General features: G+C 42.3%; 1 protein-coding gene across 10 annotated transcripts in view; it reads left to right on the top strand.

Annotated features, from left to right (window-relative positions):
- The window catches only part of SOX5 (SRY-box transcription factor 5), a 604,730-nt gene that overhangs the window by 335,689 nt on the left and 247,328 nt on the right, over positions 1–21,713 (top strand). Inside the window, exon 3 of one of the 10 annotated variants that reach the window (XM_030959512.1) lies at positions 3,950–4,015. The exons of the other annotated variants lie outside the window; for them this stretch is intronic. The gene's annotated coding sequence lies outside the window, so the exon portion shown is untranslated. The remainder of the gene's footprint in view (positions 1–3,949; positions 4,016–21,713) is intronic. 10 annotated transcript variants of the gene reach the window in all.

The following is a 21,713-nucleotide window of genomic DNA, read 5'->3' as shown; positions in this document are numbered from 1 at the left end:
ATACTTAATCTTCTTGTGTGAATACTCAAAGTTCTTTTTAGTGGTGAGGAACTTGTGGGAGAGATACGTGCTGGTTTTATAATTAAGAGCATTGTCTACATCTAGTGTTCTTCATGGAGCTTTGTAGCTCTAGAGGAAAAAGCCCTAGGAATGTAGTTCATGTAAAGCAAAACCCATACAGTTTGTCATCCTCTTGGTTTCTTTGGTGCTGGGCTTAATTGTTTTAGGAATTTGGGAATGGAAACACTGACCCAAGTTCCATTGATTCATCTCAGAGGTTGGGCATGGCCAAAGTTAACATATCTGACAGCGAGCTGGACTTACTCACTGTTGCCAGAAACGAAGACCAAAATGAATGAAAGTATTAATGGTTCTAAACAATTTTTAATGCTTTTATTGCATTTTTTCACCATAGTTACATGGAAATATTTCACCTGGTACTTTTTGCTGTTTTAACCAGCGAGTCTCCCGGAATGTCGGGGGCGTGCGCGCCCATCCGCGCAGATTCGTGTTTTCCCTCCGTGGTTTGGGGAGTCTGCTGGGGGCGTGAAGGGACTACACTGCAGCAGAGTGGGATGAAGTAAAACTCATCACCGTCTGAAAGACCCAAGTGCATCTCTGCACGCCATTTTTATACATTTGGAAGTATTCCTTGATTTAAGAGACAGAATGCATAATGAAGGGCAGGGAACATGTGGTGTCCTCTGACCTTTAGGGGTGGCCTGCCTGGGTTAGGACTAAAGCCCTTGAGCAGGGCTTTGTGCTGGGAGGGAGCTGTGGTTCTGAGCGCTGTGTCAGGCTGCAGAGAGGTCTTCTGCTTCCAGATAAATTCCGTTAGCGTCCTCATTGCATTCACTTTGTGAAACAAGACTGAAAACATCTTCTCCCAAGAATTAGTGAGGTTTCAGTTCATCGGGTTTTATCCCTAAAATTTGATACCACGGCCTCACCAGGGCAGAGGCTTTTTTGGATAGACATGAGATGTGTGGGAAGGTGATGGTTGGAAAGGGCGGAGGGAAGGATGTTCTTACCCGTTTTGCATGTCTATTAACAAACTGGGTCATTTTGCTGTGTTGTATTTACATGACTTGTTCCTGGGATGGTGTGAAATGTGAATCACCAAAACATGATGATTATTTAAAAAAAAAAATAGGCTAAATGAAACATAACTGAAATAGAACTGAAAGGCTAAATGAAATCAACTGAAAACAGAACATGCAACATTATTCTTTTGGTACAGTTTCCTTCAGCAGTTGCTGAGTAAAGCCAAATAGTTCTTTTTTTCCATGTCTGTTAAAAATATCTAGGCTTTTGAATTTGAATATAACGGGGACACGGAAAATACATTTCTCTCTTCAGGTTCAGGCTTTGATTTGTTTTTTGCTCCTGGGTTTTGGACACTGAAGTAGAAATTTATGGTGTGTTTTAAAGAAGGCTACTGGTTCTCATCTTTGTCAAAACCCCATGAACATCGGGCTGATTCTGGTTTTACAACTGAGATTAGAATTTGGCAGAATTTCTCAGTGGAAGGCTCTCCTCCTTTGCTTATGTTTTGTAAGTTCTGCTCACTTTTTCTGTTCTTGCCTAAAGTCTGAAATGAATTGTGTGACTCGGGAATGCACATTAGGCGTTTGCATGAAATGCCAGGCAAATTATAGGGAAAATGCTGTGCCCCTCTGCAGTGTGCCATGCATCTCTTTTACAGATAATCTTCATGTGTATTAGTGTCATTGATTTAGTGTGTTTTTGTAGAGTGCAAGCATCCTGAATCAGGACCCCATTATGCTTGTCACTGTACAAACACAAAAAAAGAAGGTTTCTTTCCATTCCACAGAGCAGCCTTTGTGCTTAGAGCTTAGAGTAATATAAATGTGTCTTTGTATGGGGAAAATTCAGAAACAGGGAGTAGGTAAGAGATCCCTAGCATGGTTCATGAATGAGATTTCAGTCCTGAAGCCATGCTTAACAATTTATAAATTGAGCAATATATGTGTATGGGTATTCTCTTTCTGCTGTTTTTTTTTTTTCCAGACGCACGTATGGAGAAGTTGCTTTAGTGTTAGAAGTACTGATATTATTAATAATAGATTCATTCTTCCTGTAAAGTCTTTTGATTAGGAATTCAGAGCATTTGGTAAGCATTGATATACAAATCATGAAGATTTCTGTGCTTTTTAGATTGAGAAGTGAGATTAGCCTCAACCTATAGATGAGTAAACGGAGGAATTCTGTCACAAAATCTTTTGCATGTGAGTTTAAAAAGTAGCAATGCTGACTGGTAGTTCTGTTTTTTAACCTCGAGACACCCTCCCTTTCCCTTCTTGAGAGCCTAAGAACTGCAAATTACAGACTTCTCTCTGTCCAATTATAATTTCTAAAGGTCTCATTCTAGCAAGATGAACTATAGTATTCAAATCGCTTAAGTATGTAAAATAGGGACTGTGGAGTATAATTAATAAAATAAATTAAAGGAATGTTTGCAGCCACAGTTGTATCGTGGAGGGCTGGGAGGGAACACTGTTTGTAGACCCTCCAGTTATCTGAGTTGCTTCTAAACCAGCTCCTTACCTTGAGGTAGGTTTGGATAGCTGGGGTCGGGCAGCAGTGCCTGCTGTTGGGAAGCTGTGTGTGCTGCAAAGTGGTAAACTTTGGTCCTGGGGAACAGTTAACATCTTCAGCCGTGTGTCATGGGTTTTATAGCCTAAGGACCAGGCATGAGGTGAGCAGGGAAAAATTGTTCACGTGGAGAGTATTGATGTGGGGAACAGACCCCTCTGGAAGTGGCAATGTAGGCAGCCACAGTGAGCAGGCCACCCTAAAAGCAAAAAACTCTGCTGCAGAACACAAAATGCACCATGATTCTTCCCCAAACGTTTGACATCCGCTTTTTAAATGAGATCTGAAATGAAGAAAGTGATGCAGGGTTATTAAAAGGGAGGAATTATTTTCTTATTCACGTTAAAAGTTCTTCTGATCTGTTTTAGTGGGTTTTTTCCCTTGTTTCCAAGTGCACACTCTGTAAGAGCAGAGCTGAAGTGCTGAGGTCTGCAGGTAGCTTTACATCTAGGCTGTGTGCTGCATCCTTTCCTACACACTGTTGAGAAAATGGGTATAAACCGAGGTAGTCCTGGGTGGATTTGATCTCTGCTGCCTTTGAATATCATGACTAAGCTGTTAAGTTATTCTCTTTGATGAGCTTTTTAAGAGTGACATTACTTTCAAGATAATGGATTATGATCAGGCCAGTTCCATGGTGCTTCAGTCGTAGTTTTTCAGCAGTGTGTTCACAAAGCCCTGTTTTGTGATAGGGCCAGTCCAGGCATCCTTTAAAATAGTGCCCATTCATTCTGAGTGTTTGGGCTCAGTAGCACTGGAGTTCAGTGTCAGGTCCTAAAAATGCAGGCCTAATTAATTAATTAATTAACGTCCTGCTGAACTCCATGAGAAATTGCTGGTGTTCTTTACCCCAGTCCTCCAGGATGGCATGAAAATGTGACTCGTGAGGAGCAGAATCCTGACTTTCCTTAACCTGCAGCAAATGTCCATGGGTTGCAGTGTCACCAGAGTTTCCAAAGCATCAGGAGGGATTTCTGCAGGCTTCAGCAGATGTGGGGATTTCGGGAGTTCCCTGTTGCTGTGCTTTGATGACAGGTTAACTGTCTTTTTCTCCTAAACAACAAGTATGCCTGGCAGATCAGAATGATCTGAATGGCCACGATGAAAATTTACCTGAGTTATGCCAGAGCTAACATCTGGCCCTTGGTGGACTTGGCACTGCACAGAAAATCAATCTTTATTTTGAAACTGTGTGTTTCCTAAGGTACTAATTCCCAGTTGTGGCCAGCAAGGCCTGTAGAGAGACTGCTGCACAAAAATGCCTTCTTCCAAATATACATTTGCTTGATAACCCCAGTTTTCCAAAGTGTGACCTCTGTTAATTTGTCACCAGGCAAATTATTGTCACCTGTTCACTGATTCCATGAGAAGCCCAGGCAGACAGCAGAGCCCCATGCTGGTAAGCATTTCTGGTTTTGCTGTTTGTGGTGATAAGCAACCCACTTAGGAATTGATGGAGGTGAGGTGCATGAGTTGTCCAGGGTAGCAGGAACAGGTTCATCTTGTCTGGAACTGACTCCTCTGGAGCAGCTGAGCCTATCTGATGTTTATTTTTTAAATAAGCTAAATGGTTATCAGATAAGAAAGACAAAGTCTTTCTCTTAGAATTACCTACAGAATTTCCTGCTAGATGTTTCTTAGAAAGATGAATGGAGTTTCTGCTGTTGTATTTGGGTAGGATTTGATGTGGAAGCCTGTGTTTTTAAAAGCTGCTATAAACACTTAGAGCACAACAGAGAATTATTTTGAAAAGGAGATAAATCCAATAGATTTTTACATACATGTGCAGTCTATTGAAAGGCCATCCAAAGCACTGATACCAATTTAAGAAGATGATCTTTTGCCTTGGTTATACATCTGGGAGGTATTAGCTGAACATTTTGTGGCGAACTGTGAATACCTTAGTTGCCAGTTGTCTAAAGTGCAGCTAATGATTGCTTCAGTGCCAGTGTTTTGATGGCTGGAACCCAGGCCTGAATATGAATACAAAGAACTCCATCTGAAAAAAACGCGTGTGCGCTTAACACACTTCTTATACAAAACAGATTTCAACCATCTGCTTGGCACTTAGCTTTGCAACTATAGGCTCTGATATGAAAGGGAGCACTGTCCAGATTATGAAGGGTATCACTTTCACTGGCACCTTAGGAAAATCCCAGTGTTTTAGAAAGCTTGTTTGTCCAGTGGTTTTCTTCGTGCAATAATGCAAACAACACCCTTTAACCAAAATTTTGTGTCTGCTGTCATTCCTCTGATGGCAGCATCTCCCTTACCCTTGCAAAAGGTATTTTGTAGTGAGGAAAAGTTTGTGTTCTGCACCTCAGCATTTCCAATGTATCAGAGGAGGCTGGATGAGTGGCCCTTGGAGCTGACACCCCAGATGGTTTATGACACAAAGCACTGTTTGCTCAGGAATACGTTGTGTGGCAGAGTCTGTTGCCCAAGCACTGCGGAGCGTGTCAAATCAGCATGGAAGTTAATGGACCAAAAGCTCTTCTGAATTTAACACTTTCCCATTTGATTGGAATTTACAGCTCTAAATCAGGACCACGGGCTTCCTTTAGTGGGGCAGTGGTGGAAAGTACAGTTGATACCATAAATTACAGGAGTATAATACAATCATTTTGATCCAGTTCATCTGTTTGAAGGTGGAGAATGGATGAGACTGACTAAAACCTTTGGTAAAACCCTATTTACAAACTGTATAGCTATATAAAATAAATTCTGAAAGTTAGGAGATTTGGGTATGTGGGAATTTGGTACTCTGACCAGTTCATGTTTTACCCTTAAGTTAAGCAGAGGAAAATCCACCATGAGAGAAAAATAAATAATCTGTGGAGCTTTCACTCTTTGTTAGCAATTGTCCATAAAATATGCAGGACAAAACAGTTTCTCCTTTCCTTTTCTTCCTTGAAAGTCCTTCTTTGAAAGGGCTTGATAGTATGTTCCCTTAGGTGCACGTTTGGGAAAAGATGGCAAGAATGGCAGCTCCTGTGTGCGCCCAAGCCTCTGTGTTTGGCCATCCCTTTAGTGCTGTGTCACGTCAGTCCTGCACTGGTAACACCTTTGGACAGGCTGAGGGGTCCTTGCTGCTGTGTCTGGAGAGCTGCTGATGTCAGTTCATCGTGTTTCTGGGTGCTTTCCTCAGTAAATGTACTGCTGGTTTATAGGTAGGGCTGGATTGTTTGCTTCCAAGATGTCAGGAGGGGGACTGATTGATATTTACGTTCTCATTTTAATAAAAATTTCATTTTCTGTATGTTGCATGGTCTCAAGAAAGTGCTGCTTTAAATTGTTACATTTTATTAGCCTGAGCCTGGCTTTTTGTGGAGAAGGTCTGAGATACTGAAAGACAGATAAAGTTGGATTTCTATGGATGAAATTATGATAATACTGGAAACTTAAAAGCCTCTGCCTGGTTCTAGTTGAATTGTGGTGTGTGGACAGCAAAAATCCTACTCTTTTAAAAAATGTGTGTGAAATAAGCCTTAACAGTATTAATGTTTTCAGTCCCAGCAAGAAGATAGACTTGCAGCCCTCTCTCTGTATTATACCCATCCTTTCTCTTCCTTAGCTGCTTCCCTGTCACATTCTCCCCACTTGCAGTCACACTTGCTTCCTATGTTTTTAGGAGGAGTCCTGCTATCCTCCCAGGTAGGAATTAAAACAACAAACCTGTTAAGTTTAAGGAAGCTCTGAGGCCTTTTCAGTGATGATGGAAAAAAAGTCAGTTCTGCCACCATGATGTGACCGTGTAGCAGCTCCGCTGGAGCTGTTTCACCATCTGATTGATGAAGAGCTCTTCGTGGTGTGTGCCATAAAATGGGTTTCTTCAGGAGTGGGAAACAGCAGCCTGTTGGGCACTAAGGATTGCACAAGAATGGGCTCCTGTATTCAGGGATGGGGAGAAGGAACTCTGTAAAAAAAACAAACAAAAAAAGCCAGTTTTGAGTGAATTCATAATGAGACCTTTGCTGCTCAGCCTTCGTGCTCTTTGAAATTTTAGAGGAGAAAGTTTTCTTGACCAATGTCAACAGTTTGGTAATTTTCGTTGCTTCCCCTCCTCCCTTTAGGTAATATAGTCGTATTTATTGTCAGTTTATTTTCTGTAGATTCCTCCAGTCCTCTGTGGTTGGGAGGGATTTCTGGAGTGACTGCATGGCAAGGTAAATTAGAGATGGCAGTTGGTGGTGTGGGAGGAAGGGTTGGGAGAAGGAGGAGGCAGAGGATAGGAGAATGCAGCTACAGTTTTTAAACAACCTCCCAATTGTCCCCCTTTTTATTAAAATGGCAACTTTTAAAGCCAGACCCCTGAAATGTTTAATTTGATTTACACTGTTAAGGCTGAGTTTCCCCTATGCTCTAAATGTGAGATGAGCAAATATCTTGCCCTCTCCCTTCTTTTTTTTTTTGTCTCTTTTTCGTTTCTTCTTTCTTTTGCAGCACTGAAATTCTGGTTGTCTCTTTCTGGTCTCTTTGTGTTGGTTTTAAGGAAACTGCTGCATTCCATCACTCTTCCCACTAAAATTTAGCTCTCTGACCTATGGAAAGCTAGAAATTGAGAGAGGATGGTTTTCAGAGGAGGATGCTCTGGTGATTTTCAGTGAGTTTGGTGTTACCATCAGGTTACAGCTGCATCTGCATTAAACCTGGGTGCAAATGACCAGGTTTAATGGTTGGACCTCAACTCTCCTTGTGGCCTGTCTTTTCCATAATCCTAAATAAAATGGGGTTTGCAATATGCAGGTGCCAGATGGCAATGACATGGCAGCCTGGCAATGTTGGACTGTGCAGCTCCACCGTGTGAGGGAAAGTGAGCTCAGAGATGTGGCAGTGCAGGAATTGGGAATCCCTTGGGTTTGGGGTCAGGGATGTGGCAGTGCAGGACTTTGGGAATCCCTTGGGTTTGGGATCAGGGATGTGGCAGTGCAGGACTTTGGGAATCGCTTGGGTTTGGGATCAGGCTCATGGCAGTGCAGGACTTTGGGAATCCCTTGGGTTTGGGATCAGGCTCATGGCAGTGCAGGAATTGGGAATCCCTTGGGTTTGGGGTCAGGGACATGGCAGTGCAGGAATTGGGAATCCCTTGGGTTTGGGGTCAGGGACATGGCAGTGCAGCACCTTGGGAATCCGTTAGGTTTGGGGTGAGGGACATGGCAGTGCAGGACTTCAGGAGTCCCTTGGAGGATTACATGCATCCTGTGCCTTCCAGGAAGCCCCAGACAGATACAGGTTTAAAAGTCTCCAGAAAAAAGTTGTCTCCTTGGTTTAAAAGGCTGCATAATGTAGCGATGGGGAACAAAGACACACGGGCCTCGTTCTTTGAAGAGTATCATTTATTGCAACGAACCAAGCCTTTTTATGTTCTAAACTCAACCCAAAACAAGCACTCACTGGCTGCCTGCCACTGCAGTGTTGCTGTTCACACATCCTTTTACCCAATCAGATTTTGGGTCACCTGGCGTCCCCACGTGTCCCCAAGCAATCAGTGCCCCATGCACGAGGTGACCACATGCCAGCCAGGCATGGCTGTGTGCCCTGGGTTGTACCTGCTACCTGAGCCTTTCCCAGAGCGCTTCCTTCCTGTTGCTCACCAGGAGTGAGCAGGGTTTCTCATCTCCCACAACACAACATCTGTACTTTCAGAGATCCTGGTGTTATATTTAACACCAAAAGCAGGAGGAAGGCATGAGCGTGTGTGGAGGAAGAGTACATGATTTTCATAAAGAAATAAAAAATTGTTTGGGAAAACATTGCGTGTGAGCCAGCCATACAAAGCACTTGGGAGTCCTTTGGAATTATGGGGCACTTGTGAGTGTTTTTAGTTGTTTGGTTCATCCAGTCTCTTTAGAAATATACCCCTTCATGGGTATTTTAGGGAAAACAAGAGCTCCTTTTCCCCTCTCCTTATTTTTGTGTGTGTGAAACATCCAAGTGAGGGCCTGGAATAAATTGTTTGCCATTTTTAAACCCTGTATCAGTTAAGTAAAGCAAGACAAGTGCATTGTAACTGAGAACTATTGTGCAGATTACCTGTTTTTCCTTTGAGATGCGAACAACCAGGGTGAATAGGAGGCTCTGTGTAGCACCAAGGGTGGGTCTTGTATTGTGTTTTTTAATTTTAGAAACACCTGGGGAGGTAAATTTTCCCAGGTGCCTGTGTCAGTCCATTTTTCAGCTTCAGAAAGGAGAACAAGGGCTGAGTGAGTCCAGAGAGCCGTGTTTGCTTCCACCTCCAGAGCTTTTCTTGCTGGCTCCGGGGCAGCTCTGGGTAGTGGGAACATCCCGGGAAGTTTGTTCTTCCTCTCCCTTTGCAGGGTGGCGGTGTGAATGAACAGAGGCTGTGCTTGTCACTCGGCCTGCCTGCACAAACCTCACATTCATGTGCCACCGTGGGGCTCTGTCCAGCTCCCACTGCAGACAATGGTGAGCCTCTCATTGACTTCCATGGGTGTTGGATTGGGCCCATCAGACGGGAGGAAAATAAAGTGGAAGTGTTGTTAGCCGTGCCTATTGATGCTTTTCCTGGCACAAAGTACTGCAGAGAATTGTTCCTAGATGAAATGCAGTTGCATCTAAGTATTACATTTATTAGCTTTTCAAAGGAGGGATAACCAAAGTGGACATATGGGGTATTTGAAGTGTGATTGTGTGAGACTAAGATAATTTCAGGAGAATAGCTTAAGTCGCAGGATATGTGTGATGCCCTTTGTATACGAGTTGTGGGATTGTGGAATTTATTTTGCATGCACTGGTTCTCACTGAGAAGGAATCCAGAATACAAATATATAGTCATATTTAGAATATGTGAGTGCAGCCTCGCTGCTGTAGACTTCAAGACCTGTTAATCAGGCCTGATAGTGATGTGATCTCTGGAAATACTTCAGTTAAGTAGGTTTAATCCTTATTAACAGTAAGTTGCTTGAAAACCATTTTGGGTAAAGTCTGGGAAGGAATATAGTCGATTGAACGCATAAATAAAGGCCAGCTCTGTTAGGCTTTGAGTGACTTTGATTCCTTTGAAGTTTTGTAGGGTTTGGACTTGCTAAAAGCATCAGGCCACGAGCAAAAGAATTTTCACCTCATCTTCAGTTTTTTCTGCTGTAATTTTCAGTGTCATTTTCACATTAAAACAGGGCACTGCTTACGTTTCTGGTATATTTTAGGTGTTTCCCCAGCCCTCACCACGACTTGGTTAAGCCATGTGAGACAGGAAGATTAAACAGTCTGCTGTTCTTAAACCTTATTCTGGAGTGCCCAGGTGAAATGATGGATGCAGTTTCTCCAGGTTTAGGAAAGTTTCCTGTTGACTGCAGAGTGATGTAGCTGTGGATGGCTGTGATCAGAGCCTGTTCTAGCACAGAGGTGGCAGAGGGCAGTGCTTGTTTCTGTGCTTGTTTCTGTGCTTGTTTCTGTGCTTGTTTCTGTGCTTGTTTCTGTGCTTTCTCCCCCTCCACTGTGAGGTGGGGGGAAGGAATGAAGTGGCAGGGCTTTTGTCGCTACTGTTTTTTGGAAATGTGTTCAAAGAACTATTTTGGAAGATGATGGTGAGCTTGTTCCTACTATTTGCACTGCACGGCCAAAACATTGTGCTCTTGTGTGAGATAAGAGATGTGGTTTGTGGTGGAATTATGAAAACATTGCTTTGTTATGATGACTGCAGAAAAAAATCCCAACTACATGGTAACGTATTTGTAATATTTCATTGAAGTGAAACGTGGAAAATACAGCATAGCTTGGAGTCCCCTTGGAATGATTTCATGTCTGGGGAATGAAGAAGCAATTGTGAAACACTGAAATGGGTGTACATGATGTCAGTTAAAGAATAGATTTTGGGCCATTTGAGTGTAGTTTAGTTTTTTTGTTATTGTTTGTGCTTCTTTAGGAGTGGGGTTGTTCAGGTTTTTTAGCATCCCTATTGTTAATTCAGTGGGTAGCAGGATGCGCTTCCACATGGCTAATAATCCAAATTAGAAGGCATGTTCTTATTTTGTCCTGTGAAATGTTCTTATTTTGTCCTGTGAAATGTAGGCAATATTACCTAAAAGATAAAAAAGGATAACTGCTGCTGCTGTAGGGCAAGGAATGGGCCATGGTTAACACCTAACAAGTTCTGCACTGTACTCCCTGAAGGATGTCCAGGCAGGTAGATAGAGGCAAGAGGACCACAGACTCATTCCTCTCAACATCTAGCCTGGAGGTAAAGCACTCAGAAAAGTAAACAAGAGGAGATGAATGCTGTCACTTCACACACTCCAACTGGGCAGGCTAAACTGCTATGCTGACCAAGAGGTTTGAAATTTTTTTTTTGTTTGTTTGTTCATTTTCTCTTTGTTTACACAACCTGGTTTTGTTTCTTGCTTGATTTTAGGCAGTGGACATTACTAAGTTTGGACCTTTTATGGTTTTGTTTTTTTTGTTTTTGTTTACTAAGGGTGTACAACAAAGCAACACGTTATGGCCAGAACATCCTAGGTGTATAAAATTTCTTGTTATCCTACTTTGAGAATTTTATATGCTTGCTAGGTGTGTGAGTATTTAATTTCTAAAACTCTGCTTCATCTGCATTTGGGGTGTTCAGATAATCAGGTCAGAATCCCTCAGTGTTTAGTTGGAGTGTTTGCATGAGGAATGGGTGCCAAAGAGCTGCATTGGAACAGTGTGTCACTGAGCCAGCTAACCAGCACTGTTACTTGCTCCATCTTCCTTTTTTTTGTGTGACTTTTTTCATCTTTTTTGTTGTACATTGTGAGGCACTAACACATTTGTCATTCAGAGAGCTAAAACTTCTGCAGTATTTTCTTACTGCCTCTTGGTAATGACATGTCTCCTATAAAGCAGAGCAGGATCTACAGCAGAGATGTAATGAATGACCCCAGTCCGTGGCTGTGATGTGCAATTGATTTCTGTTTTTTGAAAATATACCCTTAATAATTAGTCATTTGGCTGAAGTACCCTATTCTTCTGTACATGAGCTGTGTACAGAAAGGGGCATGATACATGTTATTACTCACATGGCTGTGTCAATAATGGTACAAGCTGAATAGACATGAAAAATGGACCAGAACAAATCATGGCAGAGAAATGAACTAAAATATTTTCCTTTAGGTAATTAGTGGCACTTTTTGGTGTGCTGAAAAACCACAATCTCAGAACAATTATACTTTAAAAAAAAATCTCTAAATGTGTTATAATCAAGTCCATGGGGTGCTTTTTCTCCTTTACCACTTTATAAAGTGATTTGACCCGAGCTGCAGCATTACATTTATTCTGTGAAGACAGTGATATTTGGGTTCGTGCTCTGTTTGCACAGGAATGTCCTTTTATAATGTCACGGGTCATAGCAGGCTAGCACAGCAGAGCAGTTGGACTGACAAGGTGTGGGTCTCTAGAAAATCACAGATTAATCAAAAAGGACATATTAGTAATTTATGTTGTGAAGCTCAGAATTAAATGCCTGGAGTTTCTGTTGGAATCAGTGGCAGCTGGAAGTGCTGAGATCTTTGCAGGGTTAGGCATCCTGCTCATGTCAAAAGGAGTTTTTAACTCTTGGGGGTCATTTGGCCTCACAGAATCCCAGGCTGGTTTGGGCTGGAAGGGACCTGAAAGTTCCCCACTGCAGAGACAGGGAAGGCACCCCTGGGTGTGGTGGCATCCAGCCTGGCCTTGGGCTATGGGATGCTGCTCCTTGGGGCATCCCTGGTCCTGCTGGGCAGTGAAAAGGGAATGGAAGAAGGAATGGACACAGGAGGGATGGGGTGGGACTGCTTACATGGGTCAGCTTGTGTGAGAGACACAGCTGCCTGCTTTCTGACCCATTTTTGGAATTTTGAATGGAAGGTGACATGATACGGGGCTCTTGCTGTTGGATTATTTTTAATTCTTTGGGGTTTTTTTAATTGGTGGCAGTGGGTCACTCAGAATTGCTTCCTTTTGTTCTGTAACCAGGCTGAAGGGGAAGGTTTGGTTGGCAATTTATGGCTTGGGGAAGGTGCTGCTGGAAGTATACAGAGGTAGCAAAAAAAGAGAGAAAAGGGAGACAAAGATTATTTTAGTCTTTTTAAGGTGTATGGCTGTACAGGTTTTGAGATTCATCACGGAGTGCCAAACAGAGAGAGACCAAGGGAAGTGTTCCTGTTTATTTGCCTGGGCCTTCCCTTGACTCTGTAAGCTATCATCATCCTGGTGCTGGTTGTCCTTCAGTGTATAATTAGCCTGGAAGTGAATGTGGCTGCTGGGTGGTATGGGGAAGTTTTATTTTTCAGAAAAAAAATAAATAAGGGAAAAATGGGCTGCTGAGGGAGAAAAGTCTTGTGTGGCTTTCCAGATGTTAGGTTTGGACAGTGAGTGCGTGTAACTCTGGAAACCAGACCTGTCCTGAGTGCAGGTCCAGGGAGGCTTCACTGGGAGCAGCCTGGCTGGAACATGCCCCAGTTTGTTTTGGTGATGGTGACACTTTGTGCTTCTGTTGGGCCCCATGTGCTTTGGCCTCAAGGTGCTCTGCAAATATTCAGGGATTCACTTGCACAATGGCACTGAAAAATAGGTGTTATTGCTGCCCCCTTACAGTCCTGGGAGTTGGAGTCCCAGGGAGCTCAGCTGTGCTTTGCCTGGAGAGAAGAACTCGCATCAGTTCCCCCCAGTGCAGGGAGAGGCTTGAATGGGTCAGGAGGAAAAGCTGGGTTTCTGCTCAGGAGTGTTTGAGATCTTCCCTTCGCTGCCTTCACATTGGGCTTGGTAGAAGAACTTGCAACCTTCAAGGGACAGGAGGCAAAATTGTAATTAATTCATCCCTAATTGGCATAGCAGTGAGTAATTCTGCTTAATCCATTGCTTGCTGTGAGGATGGAGTAAAGCTAAACATGTGAATTGTGGAGAGGACAGGGGGAAGAGGGGGAGTGGGCAGTGAGAGATGGACACAGGCAGACATTTCTGAGGCCACATGGGGAGAAATACCTATAAAAATAAGAGACCTTTCTTATTTTCTCCTCAGATTGCCTCTTGACTTAATTGGGTGAAATGCAAAGAAATAGACAATTTTTTTTTAATCACTAAATTTTCTTTTCCCCTTCTTGTCTTTCATTCAGTCCATGAGAGTCTCTGGAGTGTGAAATGTGAAGACACCAAATTGGAATTAATTTTGCTTTTTCATTTAACAGATTGTGTTACATTAACACCACACCATTGCCAAGCAGCAAACCTTTCCTTTCCTCAGATGTTAGCTGCTAATACAGACTAAGAGCTGCTGAAAGAATGCTTATACTGAAATGCTTTATTTAAGTTTCTCCTCCCTTGTGGCTCGAGTGGGCCCTGATTCTGCTAAGATGTATTCACATGAGCAAGCTCACTGAGTTCTCTTTTATTGCTTCCTGGCAAGTGAGCTGGATTCTATTTCATATAACGTGGCCCAAGTTAGAATTTCAAAGCTCACTCAATCCTCGGAGAGACCTTTGCAAGACTCTCTTCTCCCATACCTAGACAGGCACTAAACACACTGAGGGCACAATTGAATTAATCAGGGCTGCTCATGTGCAGAAAATCAACCAAGATTCTGTTTGAGAGATGACAACTTTGATATCATAGTGTTCATTACTAGCCCAAGAATTGTTACTGCTCATGCAACTGGATTATTAAATTGTTTGCTGATGACAAATCTTGTTTCCAATATTAAACATACATTGAGAGTCTTGGTATAGTTCTCCTGAAAAGAATTACCTGTAAATCACATCACAGGATTTATTTTCTCTCCCTAAACTGTGTTTTACTTGCACTTGTGAGTGTGGGTTTGTTTTTTTGTTTTATTTTCAGTCCTGGAAGTTTAACCCAGGATATGAGAGGCAGTTCTGTGGCTCTCAGTGCTCAGGACTGTTCAGTGAGGTGGTGCCATTTGACATTCCCCCTGTCCAGAACAGAAGCACCCCTTAATAGTTTGGATGGATTCCTTGGTTTTCCTTACTCAATATTAAAGTATTTCTAGCCCAAGCTCCTGTCAGAGCAGCAGCCCATTCCCTGGCACCATCTCACTGATAGAAATACAAGTCTATTCCCTTCTCTTTTTTTTGCCAGATTTGTGTCTCATCTCTCTGTAAGGTTCTGTTCCATTTCAGACTTCCTGCCCTTTGAACTGGAAATTTCATATCTATTATTTAAAAGCTCCTGGGCTGCAACTGTAAACCTAAATTATTTGAATTTGAGAGTATCTTGAGCAAAACTATCTTTAAGGCACGGTTCTTCTTTCAGCTGTGGTGCTGTTGTGTTTTTCCATCTTTATGACTGTAATCCCACTGCATTTGGAATTGTCAGGACTCAGTGTGGAGTTGTTGCCAATGGACAGAGGTCGTGAGCCCAGTGAGCAGTCAGTCTGGTAAATGTGAGCAGAACTCCTTTACTCTGTATGTGTGTGTTTAAGATGATGTGGTTGCCCAGCTGTAGAACTAGCATGCCTTTCAGTTTGTGCAAAACCAGAGATGTGTTGCAGTGCTGCTGGAAATGCCATCCTCAGGTGTGAAAGGCTTCAGCTGCTGCCTGTTACAGCTACAGACCGTGGAGGTGGCAAATCACCTTGTTTAGGTGGTATTACCTGGTTCAGGGTGTTTTTACCTGTAGACCATCTTCAAGCTAGAGTAAACTGCATGTAGCCTTTTCTGGATACTATTTCCAGATACTCTATTCCTAAAAAATTTCATTACCTGCCTATATCTTCCCTCTCCTATAAATTCTTTGCTTCCTTTTCACGATGGTATGACAATGCGCCATTAAATGGTGTCAGACTGGGAGTTTGTTGTGCTCCTCTTTGGGATCCTGGTTGTTTTTTAAAGTGGATGTGCCAGGTGTGTTTGGTCACACTGCAGGTGAGGGGTGTGTGACATCCATGGCTGCTGCAGCAAAGTCAGCTGGGACTGCCCATGGAAGGGATTGAAGTGTGAACTTAATCAGTGGAATGATAAACTTCATTATGTCGGGTGTTGTACTCTGGCCACAGTAGTTCCCAAAATTCTGAGAACTCTGTTTAGTGTGTGTACTCAGCAATTCTGGAGAGCAGCTGTCAGAATATTTTCATCAAGGCTGAATTGGATTTTGACATGCAAACAAAAAAAAAAAAAAAAAAAGAATCCTGCTCTGATCCTGTGTGATGAGGACCTGAGATGGTGAACCCTTGGTCTGCTCCAGAGTTCATTTCCACAGACAAGGTCTGGAATGATCTTTCCAAGTTTTTGCTGTTGTATTGTAAGCATTGACTTGCAGTAGAAGAAAATCACAGAACTGCAGAGAGAAGGGTGAAGTTTGTGTGTGTCAGCTTGGCTTTGGCAGTACCAAACAATATGCTCTTTGTTAAGCACAGTTGAATGGCTTTAAATTAATTGTGACTGCTACTATACACGGGAAGGCAAAGAATGTAAAATATAACATTAGTAAGAAATGCTTTCTTTTGGTGGATAACTCATATTTAAGCTGCCTGGAAAATGCAGTGGCTGGACAGGATTCCCTTAGCAAGGCAGCTGCCTGCCCTGGAACTTTGCTGGGTTTAATCAGGGCTCATTGCACAGGTGGCAGTGACAACAATGGCAGATTTTCTGAGAAATCTATTATTTTCACAGTGCTGCTGATGGAAGAAACGCTCAGGAGCAGCTGATAATTAATGATCAATTTGGAGATTATCACCAACAATTTACAAAGGTTGACTTTTCCTTTAGAAGTCCCTTTGGATAAACTGGATGGTAAATTACCTGCCTAAGGCTTTTACTTTACTTGTGCTAATAAGATGAAAATGAATATGTTTGAAGAGCTCTGAACTGAACTTTTCAGACTGCCTGATAATCCATACAACTCTTCTTTAAACATCTTAAGTGAGTGAGCAAATAGAGACTATAATAAAATTGAAAACTGTCACGTGGGCATGTTACCACCCTGTCTGAGTAATGGGGCATGACAAATAAGAGGCACTGCTGTCGAGTTCATATTTTCATTTTATGGCATGCATTAAATATTTGATCATCAGCCAGCAGAGAGGAACAATTGGGCTGAGAGTATCATTTGCAAATACATGGGTGAGATTTAGATTGTCACAGCCTGAGCATGGGATGGAGGACTTCTGTGTCTCAGTCTTTGCTGCAGTAGTTCCTCTGTACTTTGTGGTGTGCAGGCCACTTCAGGTCCCCTTCTGTATCTCCTCAGACTGGAAAGAGGAGTTAGTAATCTGTATTTACTTCAGAGGGGATAATAATCCCTATTTACTTCACAGGAGAAGGGATATGTGAAGAGTAATTAGTATTTGTGAGTGCTTTTAAGGATGATGAGAAGGGTAGTGCAAGTATGGAATGTTTGCTAATAAATTGGGTACAAGAAAGAGGAGGAGTAAGATGAGTTTATAGATCTGTGGAGGTGCTTGGAGCCAGAGATGGGCTCCCAGTCAGATTTTCAGAAATCTATAGGTATCTTAATATCTGAAGCATATTTGAAATTCTCTTAGCAGCAAGGCAAACTATGGTTCTGGCGCTTTAATATCTTTTAAACTCTGGCTTGTGCTTTATATTCCTGTCATGTGGGGTGGGAAGGAGGTAGAGTGAGGTCAGCAGCTTGGTAACAGCTGCACTTTCTGATCCTCCCCTGTAAAGCAAGCATGGAGATGGAGGCTGAGGGAGAAGAGAGGAGAAAGGTAAATTCATTCGCATGTTTGATGAGCTCTTGTACAAGGGAGGGGTTTAGAGACTGCTGAAAATGCCAGCCAGTGAAACTGGGCACGAGTGAAAAGGATGCAGTGACATTCTCCTGCTAAATGCTGTGTTTAGAGGGTTTTTGTTTTTGGGTGGTTTGGTTTTTTTTTTTTTTTTTTTTGTTTTTGTTTGTTGCGGTTTGGGGTTTGGGGTGTTTTGTTTGTCTGGGTGTTTTTGTTTTTTGATTTTTTTTTTTGGTTGGGTTGTTTTGTTTCAATTATCACTGCCCAGAAAAGAGGGTTGGATAGATTTTAATGTAAATATAGTTATTAGATGAAGATGAAACATTATTGCAGTCTATTTGCAGGACTCCACATAGGAACTTCCTTGAGAGTTGGACTCAATGAACCTTGTGGGTCCATTCCCACTCAGAATGTTTTGTGATTCTGTGAAACTTAGTTCTGCAGCTTCAAAATGCAGTAGCTGATGAGAGAACTTAATTTTTGTCATCACCAAAGTGTCAGAGCTCACAAACCCAGTGGGTAAATCAATGATACAAGTAATTAATGCAAGCAGCAATCACCAATAGAGTGTTTCCTTTTAAAGAAGGAAAATCTGAGCTGGCAGGGCATTTTATAAAGGCAGTTAAACATTCTTATCTCTTCAGTAAAAACAGAAAAGCTGGGAGCCAGAAAGGTTCAATGAATGATGTGGGATCACATGGGATTTTGCTGTCTCTGAGTTCCTAACGCTGAGTCCTGGTTTCATGGTCCATCCTGGGGCAGAGGAGGCATTCAGGAGTCACCAGTCTTGTCAGAGCTCCAGTGTTTGTGCTTCCTTGGCAATCAGCAATGCCAAAGGCCATTGGCACTTCAGAAATCAATGTCTCTGATGTATTGCAGTCAGTGCTTTCTCCACGTTTCATTCAGCAGCTCTAGAACTTGCCAGGTGACCACTTACCCAAATCAAAAGCTATTTACTGCCTTTTCCAAATAAAGACAAGATAGTGGACCTTTCCTGTTGTGTTTTATAGGCAGTTGTGACTGTTCACCTTGAAAACGTGGATTATCATTAGCCTGTGGTACTGGGGTGTTTGTTAATGCATGGTGCTGATGAATGCAGGAATTTTCTCCATGCCCAATTTATTGTGACTGTAATTATTCCTGATCAATTGCTTTGGCTGCAGCAGCTGTGCCACAGAGTGACCATGGGCACCTTCCAGTACAGAAGTTTTCTTTCTGGTGTTGCCTTCAGATAGATCAGAAGGTTTTCTGTTGCCCATGGTCTGCATTTTTGCATGGCTGAATTGTTCTCACTGCCAAATCCATGTAGCTATGTAGGAATAACAAAAATTGATATATATGTGGGGAGTGGAGAAGGGAGGGGAAAAAAAGTGGGAAGTAAGGAAGTTTGCTGTTCCTTTTTGCTTAAGAAATAAGTGAATTTTCAGAGATGCTCAGCACCTTCCAGAATCCTCCTTCTCCTGGGGGCCAGTGGTGCCTTTGGAATGCCTCGTTTCCCATGCAGTGGTCACTTTCCTCATGAGCCATCTGACTTGGGTTTTGGATCTGAACATCCGGATTCAGACTCACAGTGTAATTTAGTGTATCCCCAGCAGGGAGAGGGTTTTTGGTAGAAGAAGTCTTTTCAAGAAAGCTGTTATACCACTTGTTATGGCAATGGCAGCCAGGTTTACTTTACTGTAATGTGTGTTTATTCTTTTCAGAGGACTGTTGCTGTCATCTGAAGTTGGACTTCATGGCAATCTGTGCCTTGGACTGCTAAATTGTTCTAACACACCTCAGTAAAAGCAGTTGCAGGCAAGAGCATTTTAATGGGGGTTTTTAAGTCTGTTTGAAGGCAGTGTGATGGAGGGGAAGAGTCAAATGTTTATTTGAAGATGTGTTTGAATGAATCTTCCTACATAAATTTGCCAGTGTAAGAAAGAGGGGCTCTGCCCCTTTTAGATCACAAAGGCCTCTCAGTGGGGGATGGTTTTGGTAATGGAAAAAACAAAAAAGGTTCCAGTGTGTGGTGGAGGAGGTAAAATAAACAAACACAATGGATGATCACTTCTCTCCATCAAGGCTCCTCCTTCATCCTTGCAGGCTCAGTCAGTGGGCAGCATGTCAGCCAGCTGTCCTGGGTTAGGGCAGATTTGGGAGAAAACCTCCAACGGGGAGCAGCATCCTCTGAGTTTCCTTGGGGGGAAGGATGTTTCCTTCAGGCTTTTTCTCCTCTCTACCCCACTCCAGAGCTTTTTTAGGTAGACCACTTCTTGCAGTGCTGTGTCTGCCACTGCAGCCTTTCTGAAGGAGTATTTGAGGCCCTTTATGATTCTTAAGGTTGTCTGTTCAGAGGGCTCTCCCATTTTCCTGTTTGTTGGTTTGTTTTTACCTTTCCTGCCAATATGCTCTTGTTTGTGCAGGGATAAATGTGTGTTGCACGGCTCAGAGCTGTGTTTTTCTTACCTAGCAGCTCCAGCAGTGTCTAGAGTTAGTTTGTTAAGCTGGGTAATTATCAGCTGGTTATGGTTGTTCTTTTCTCTTGCAATTTGACAGGTATTTTTTAGAATCAAACAAAGCAAAAAAACAGCATTCAAGTCATTCCATGTACCTACATGAAGGAAGTGTGGTAGCATGTGCAAGCATTGGTTATTTAGCACAGGTTCTGGAAAGTGCCCAGTAGTGCTGGAAATGGAACATGGATGCTCCAAAATCACAAAATTACAGCTGTGAAAGGGGCTTGTACAGCCCTGCTGTGAACAGATGTGTGATTGCACCACTCCTGTTTTTAATGTGGATCTTTAATTCTGGCGTTTTTCTGACTAAAACCTGGGGAAGGAGTACAACAGCGCTGAGATAACTGAGGCACATTTTTCAGTACAGCGTGCACAGTCAGTGAGGCAGGAGCCCTCACATCCTGACATACATTTTTCCTGCTTTATCCCCCATTTGTTGGGCCAGAGATGATCCATGAGTGTGGATCATCTGAAGTAGGAGATAGGAATGCAAAACCGCCTGAGCACTTGAAAAAAAGTTCATTTTCTCTCTTGGAATAGCAGAACGTCTGAGTAGAATTATTTTTATTTAAACAATTTTTGTTTTACTCTATTGGTATTTCAGAGTAATTTTCCGAGGCAGCAATTTTCACTGGTTTCTGAAAGGCAACATCTGGGCTTTGGAACAATCTCTTTTCAGCTTTGAAAAATCCTACCTCAAATTGCTTGTACGTTATAAATGTTCAAAAAAAATTTTTTTTGGTGGTGTTTTTTTAGCATAATGGAAAGGCAATGATGTATTTATTCCCTGTGATTTTATCTTCAAGTTCAGTTTGATTTTTTTTTCTTGGGGTCTCCAGAATTATTTGTTCCTGGGCCAAGAATGCACCTGTCATGTACAAACCCTCCAGAAAGGGAGGAGCATGCACATGGATGTGAACAAAAAAGAATAATAAGAATTCTGGGCAGCTGGAATTAACCTGTTGGGAAGAAAAGGTTTACATCCATTAGAGGCATTGCTCTGCTTAAGTTTATTTCTTTTTCATAGCCCCCTTCACCACAAACACAGATGCAGAACTGATTTCACTGTGTGTAGTTCTTAAAGGTACAAATGGTTTCTCTGAGGCCTCAATTCTGTTCCCACTAAAATTAATTAAAGGCTCAGTATTTCAGTGATGCAAGTTTGTGCTGTCAGTGGTTATCTGCCTTGCTGGCATGATCAGTTTAGCCAGGAAACATTCAGGACACCTGTGGATGGATGTGTTCATGTGTGCTTGTGGGTTTTTGCCTTTTTTTTTTTTTTTTTACAAAGTGCTGACATAGTGCAAATGTGGATGCAAGTGATGGTTGGAGCAGGAGTTGGATGATAAGGTAGAATGGTACTGCAAATTCAGATGTGTAAACACCAGTGGGTACCTTGAAAATCACTTTATTAGTGTAATTATATGTAGATTTACTGGAAGGAAACACACATATAATATAAAGTTATTATTCTGAGCTTGACATTAGGGAAACTGAGGGTGAAGTAGGGAAAAAAAGAAACTTCTAAAAATTTCTGTGTTTCTGCTTTGTGCTTACACACCAACTCTGCAGAGGAAATGTTGCTTAGAAAATAGTTAAAATACCATTTGTTGAGTTTAGAATTTAAATAAAGAAAGGGGAAAGGAGAGGGGGGTTGAAGCTCAGTGGCTGTTTGCTTGGCACTCACATCAGACGCTGGCGTGGTGGAGGGGTGGGAAAAGCTGTGTCACATTCTACCAAGATCTCAGTCAAAATAATGGCTCCTCACACTGAAATGTGGGCATCTTTTGGGGGAGAATTCTTGTTATTAATGTTGATTGTACTGAAAGTAATTAATCTTTTAACAATGCTTTCAGAAAAATTTGTGTCGGCTTGATTAGACAAGTACTGCGAATGACCAAGAATAAGCTCCCAAAACTGCA

Source organism: Camarhynchus parvulus, chromosome 1A, assembly GCF_901933205.1.
Source record: "Camarhynchus parvulus chromosome 1A, STF_HiC, whole genome shotgun sequence".
Taxonomy (NCBI): domain Eukaryota; kingdom Metazoa; phylum Chordata; class Aves; order Passeriformes; family Thraupidae; genus Camarhynchus; species Camarhynchus parvulus.
The sequence above is the reverse complement of the archived record's forward strand: the minus strand, read 5'-3'. Positions and strand labels throughout refer to the sequence as shown.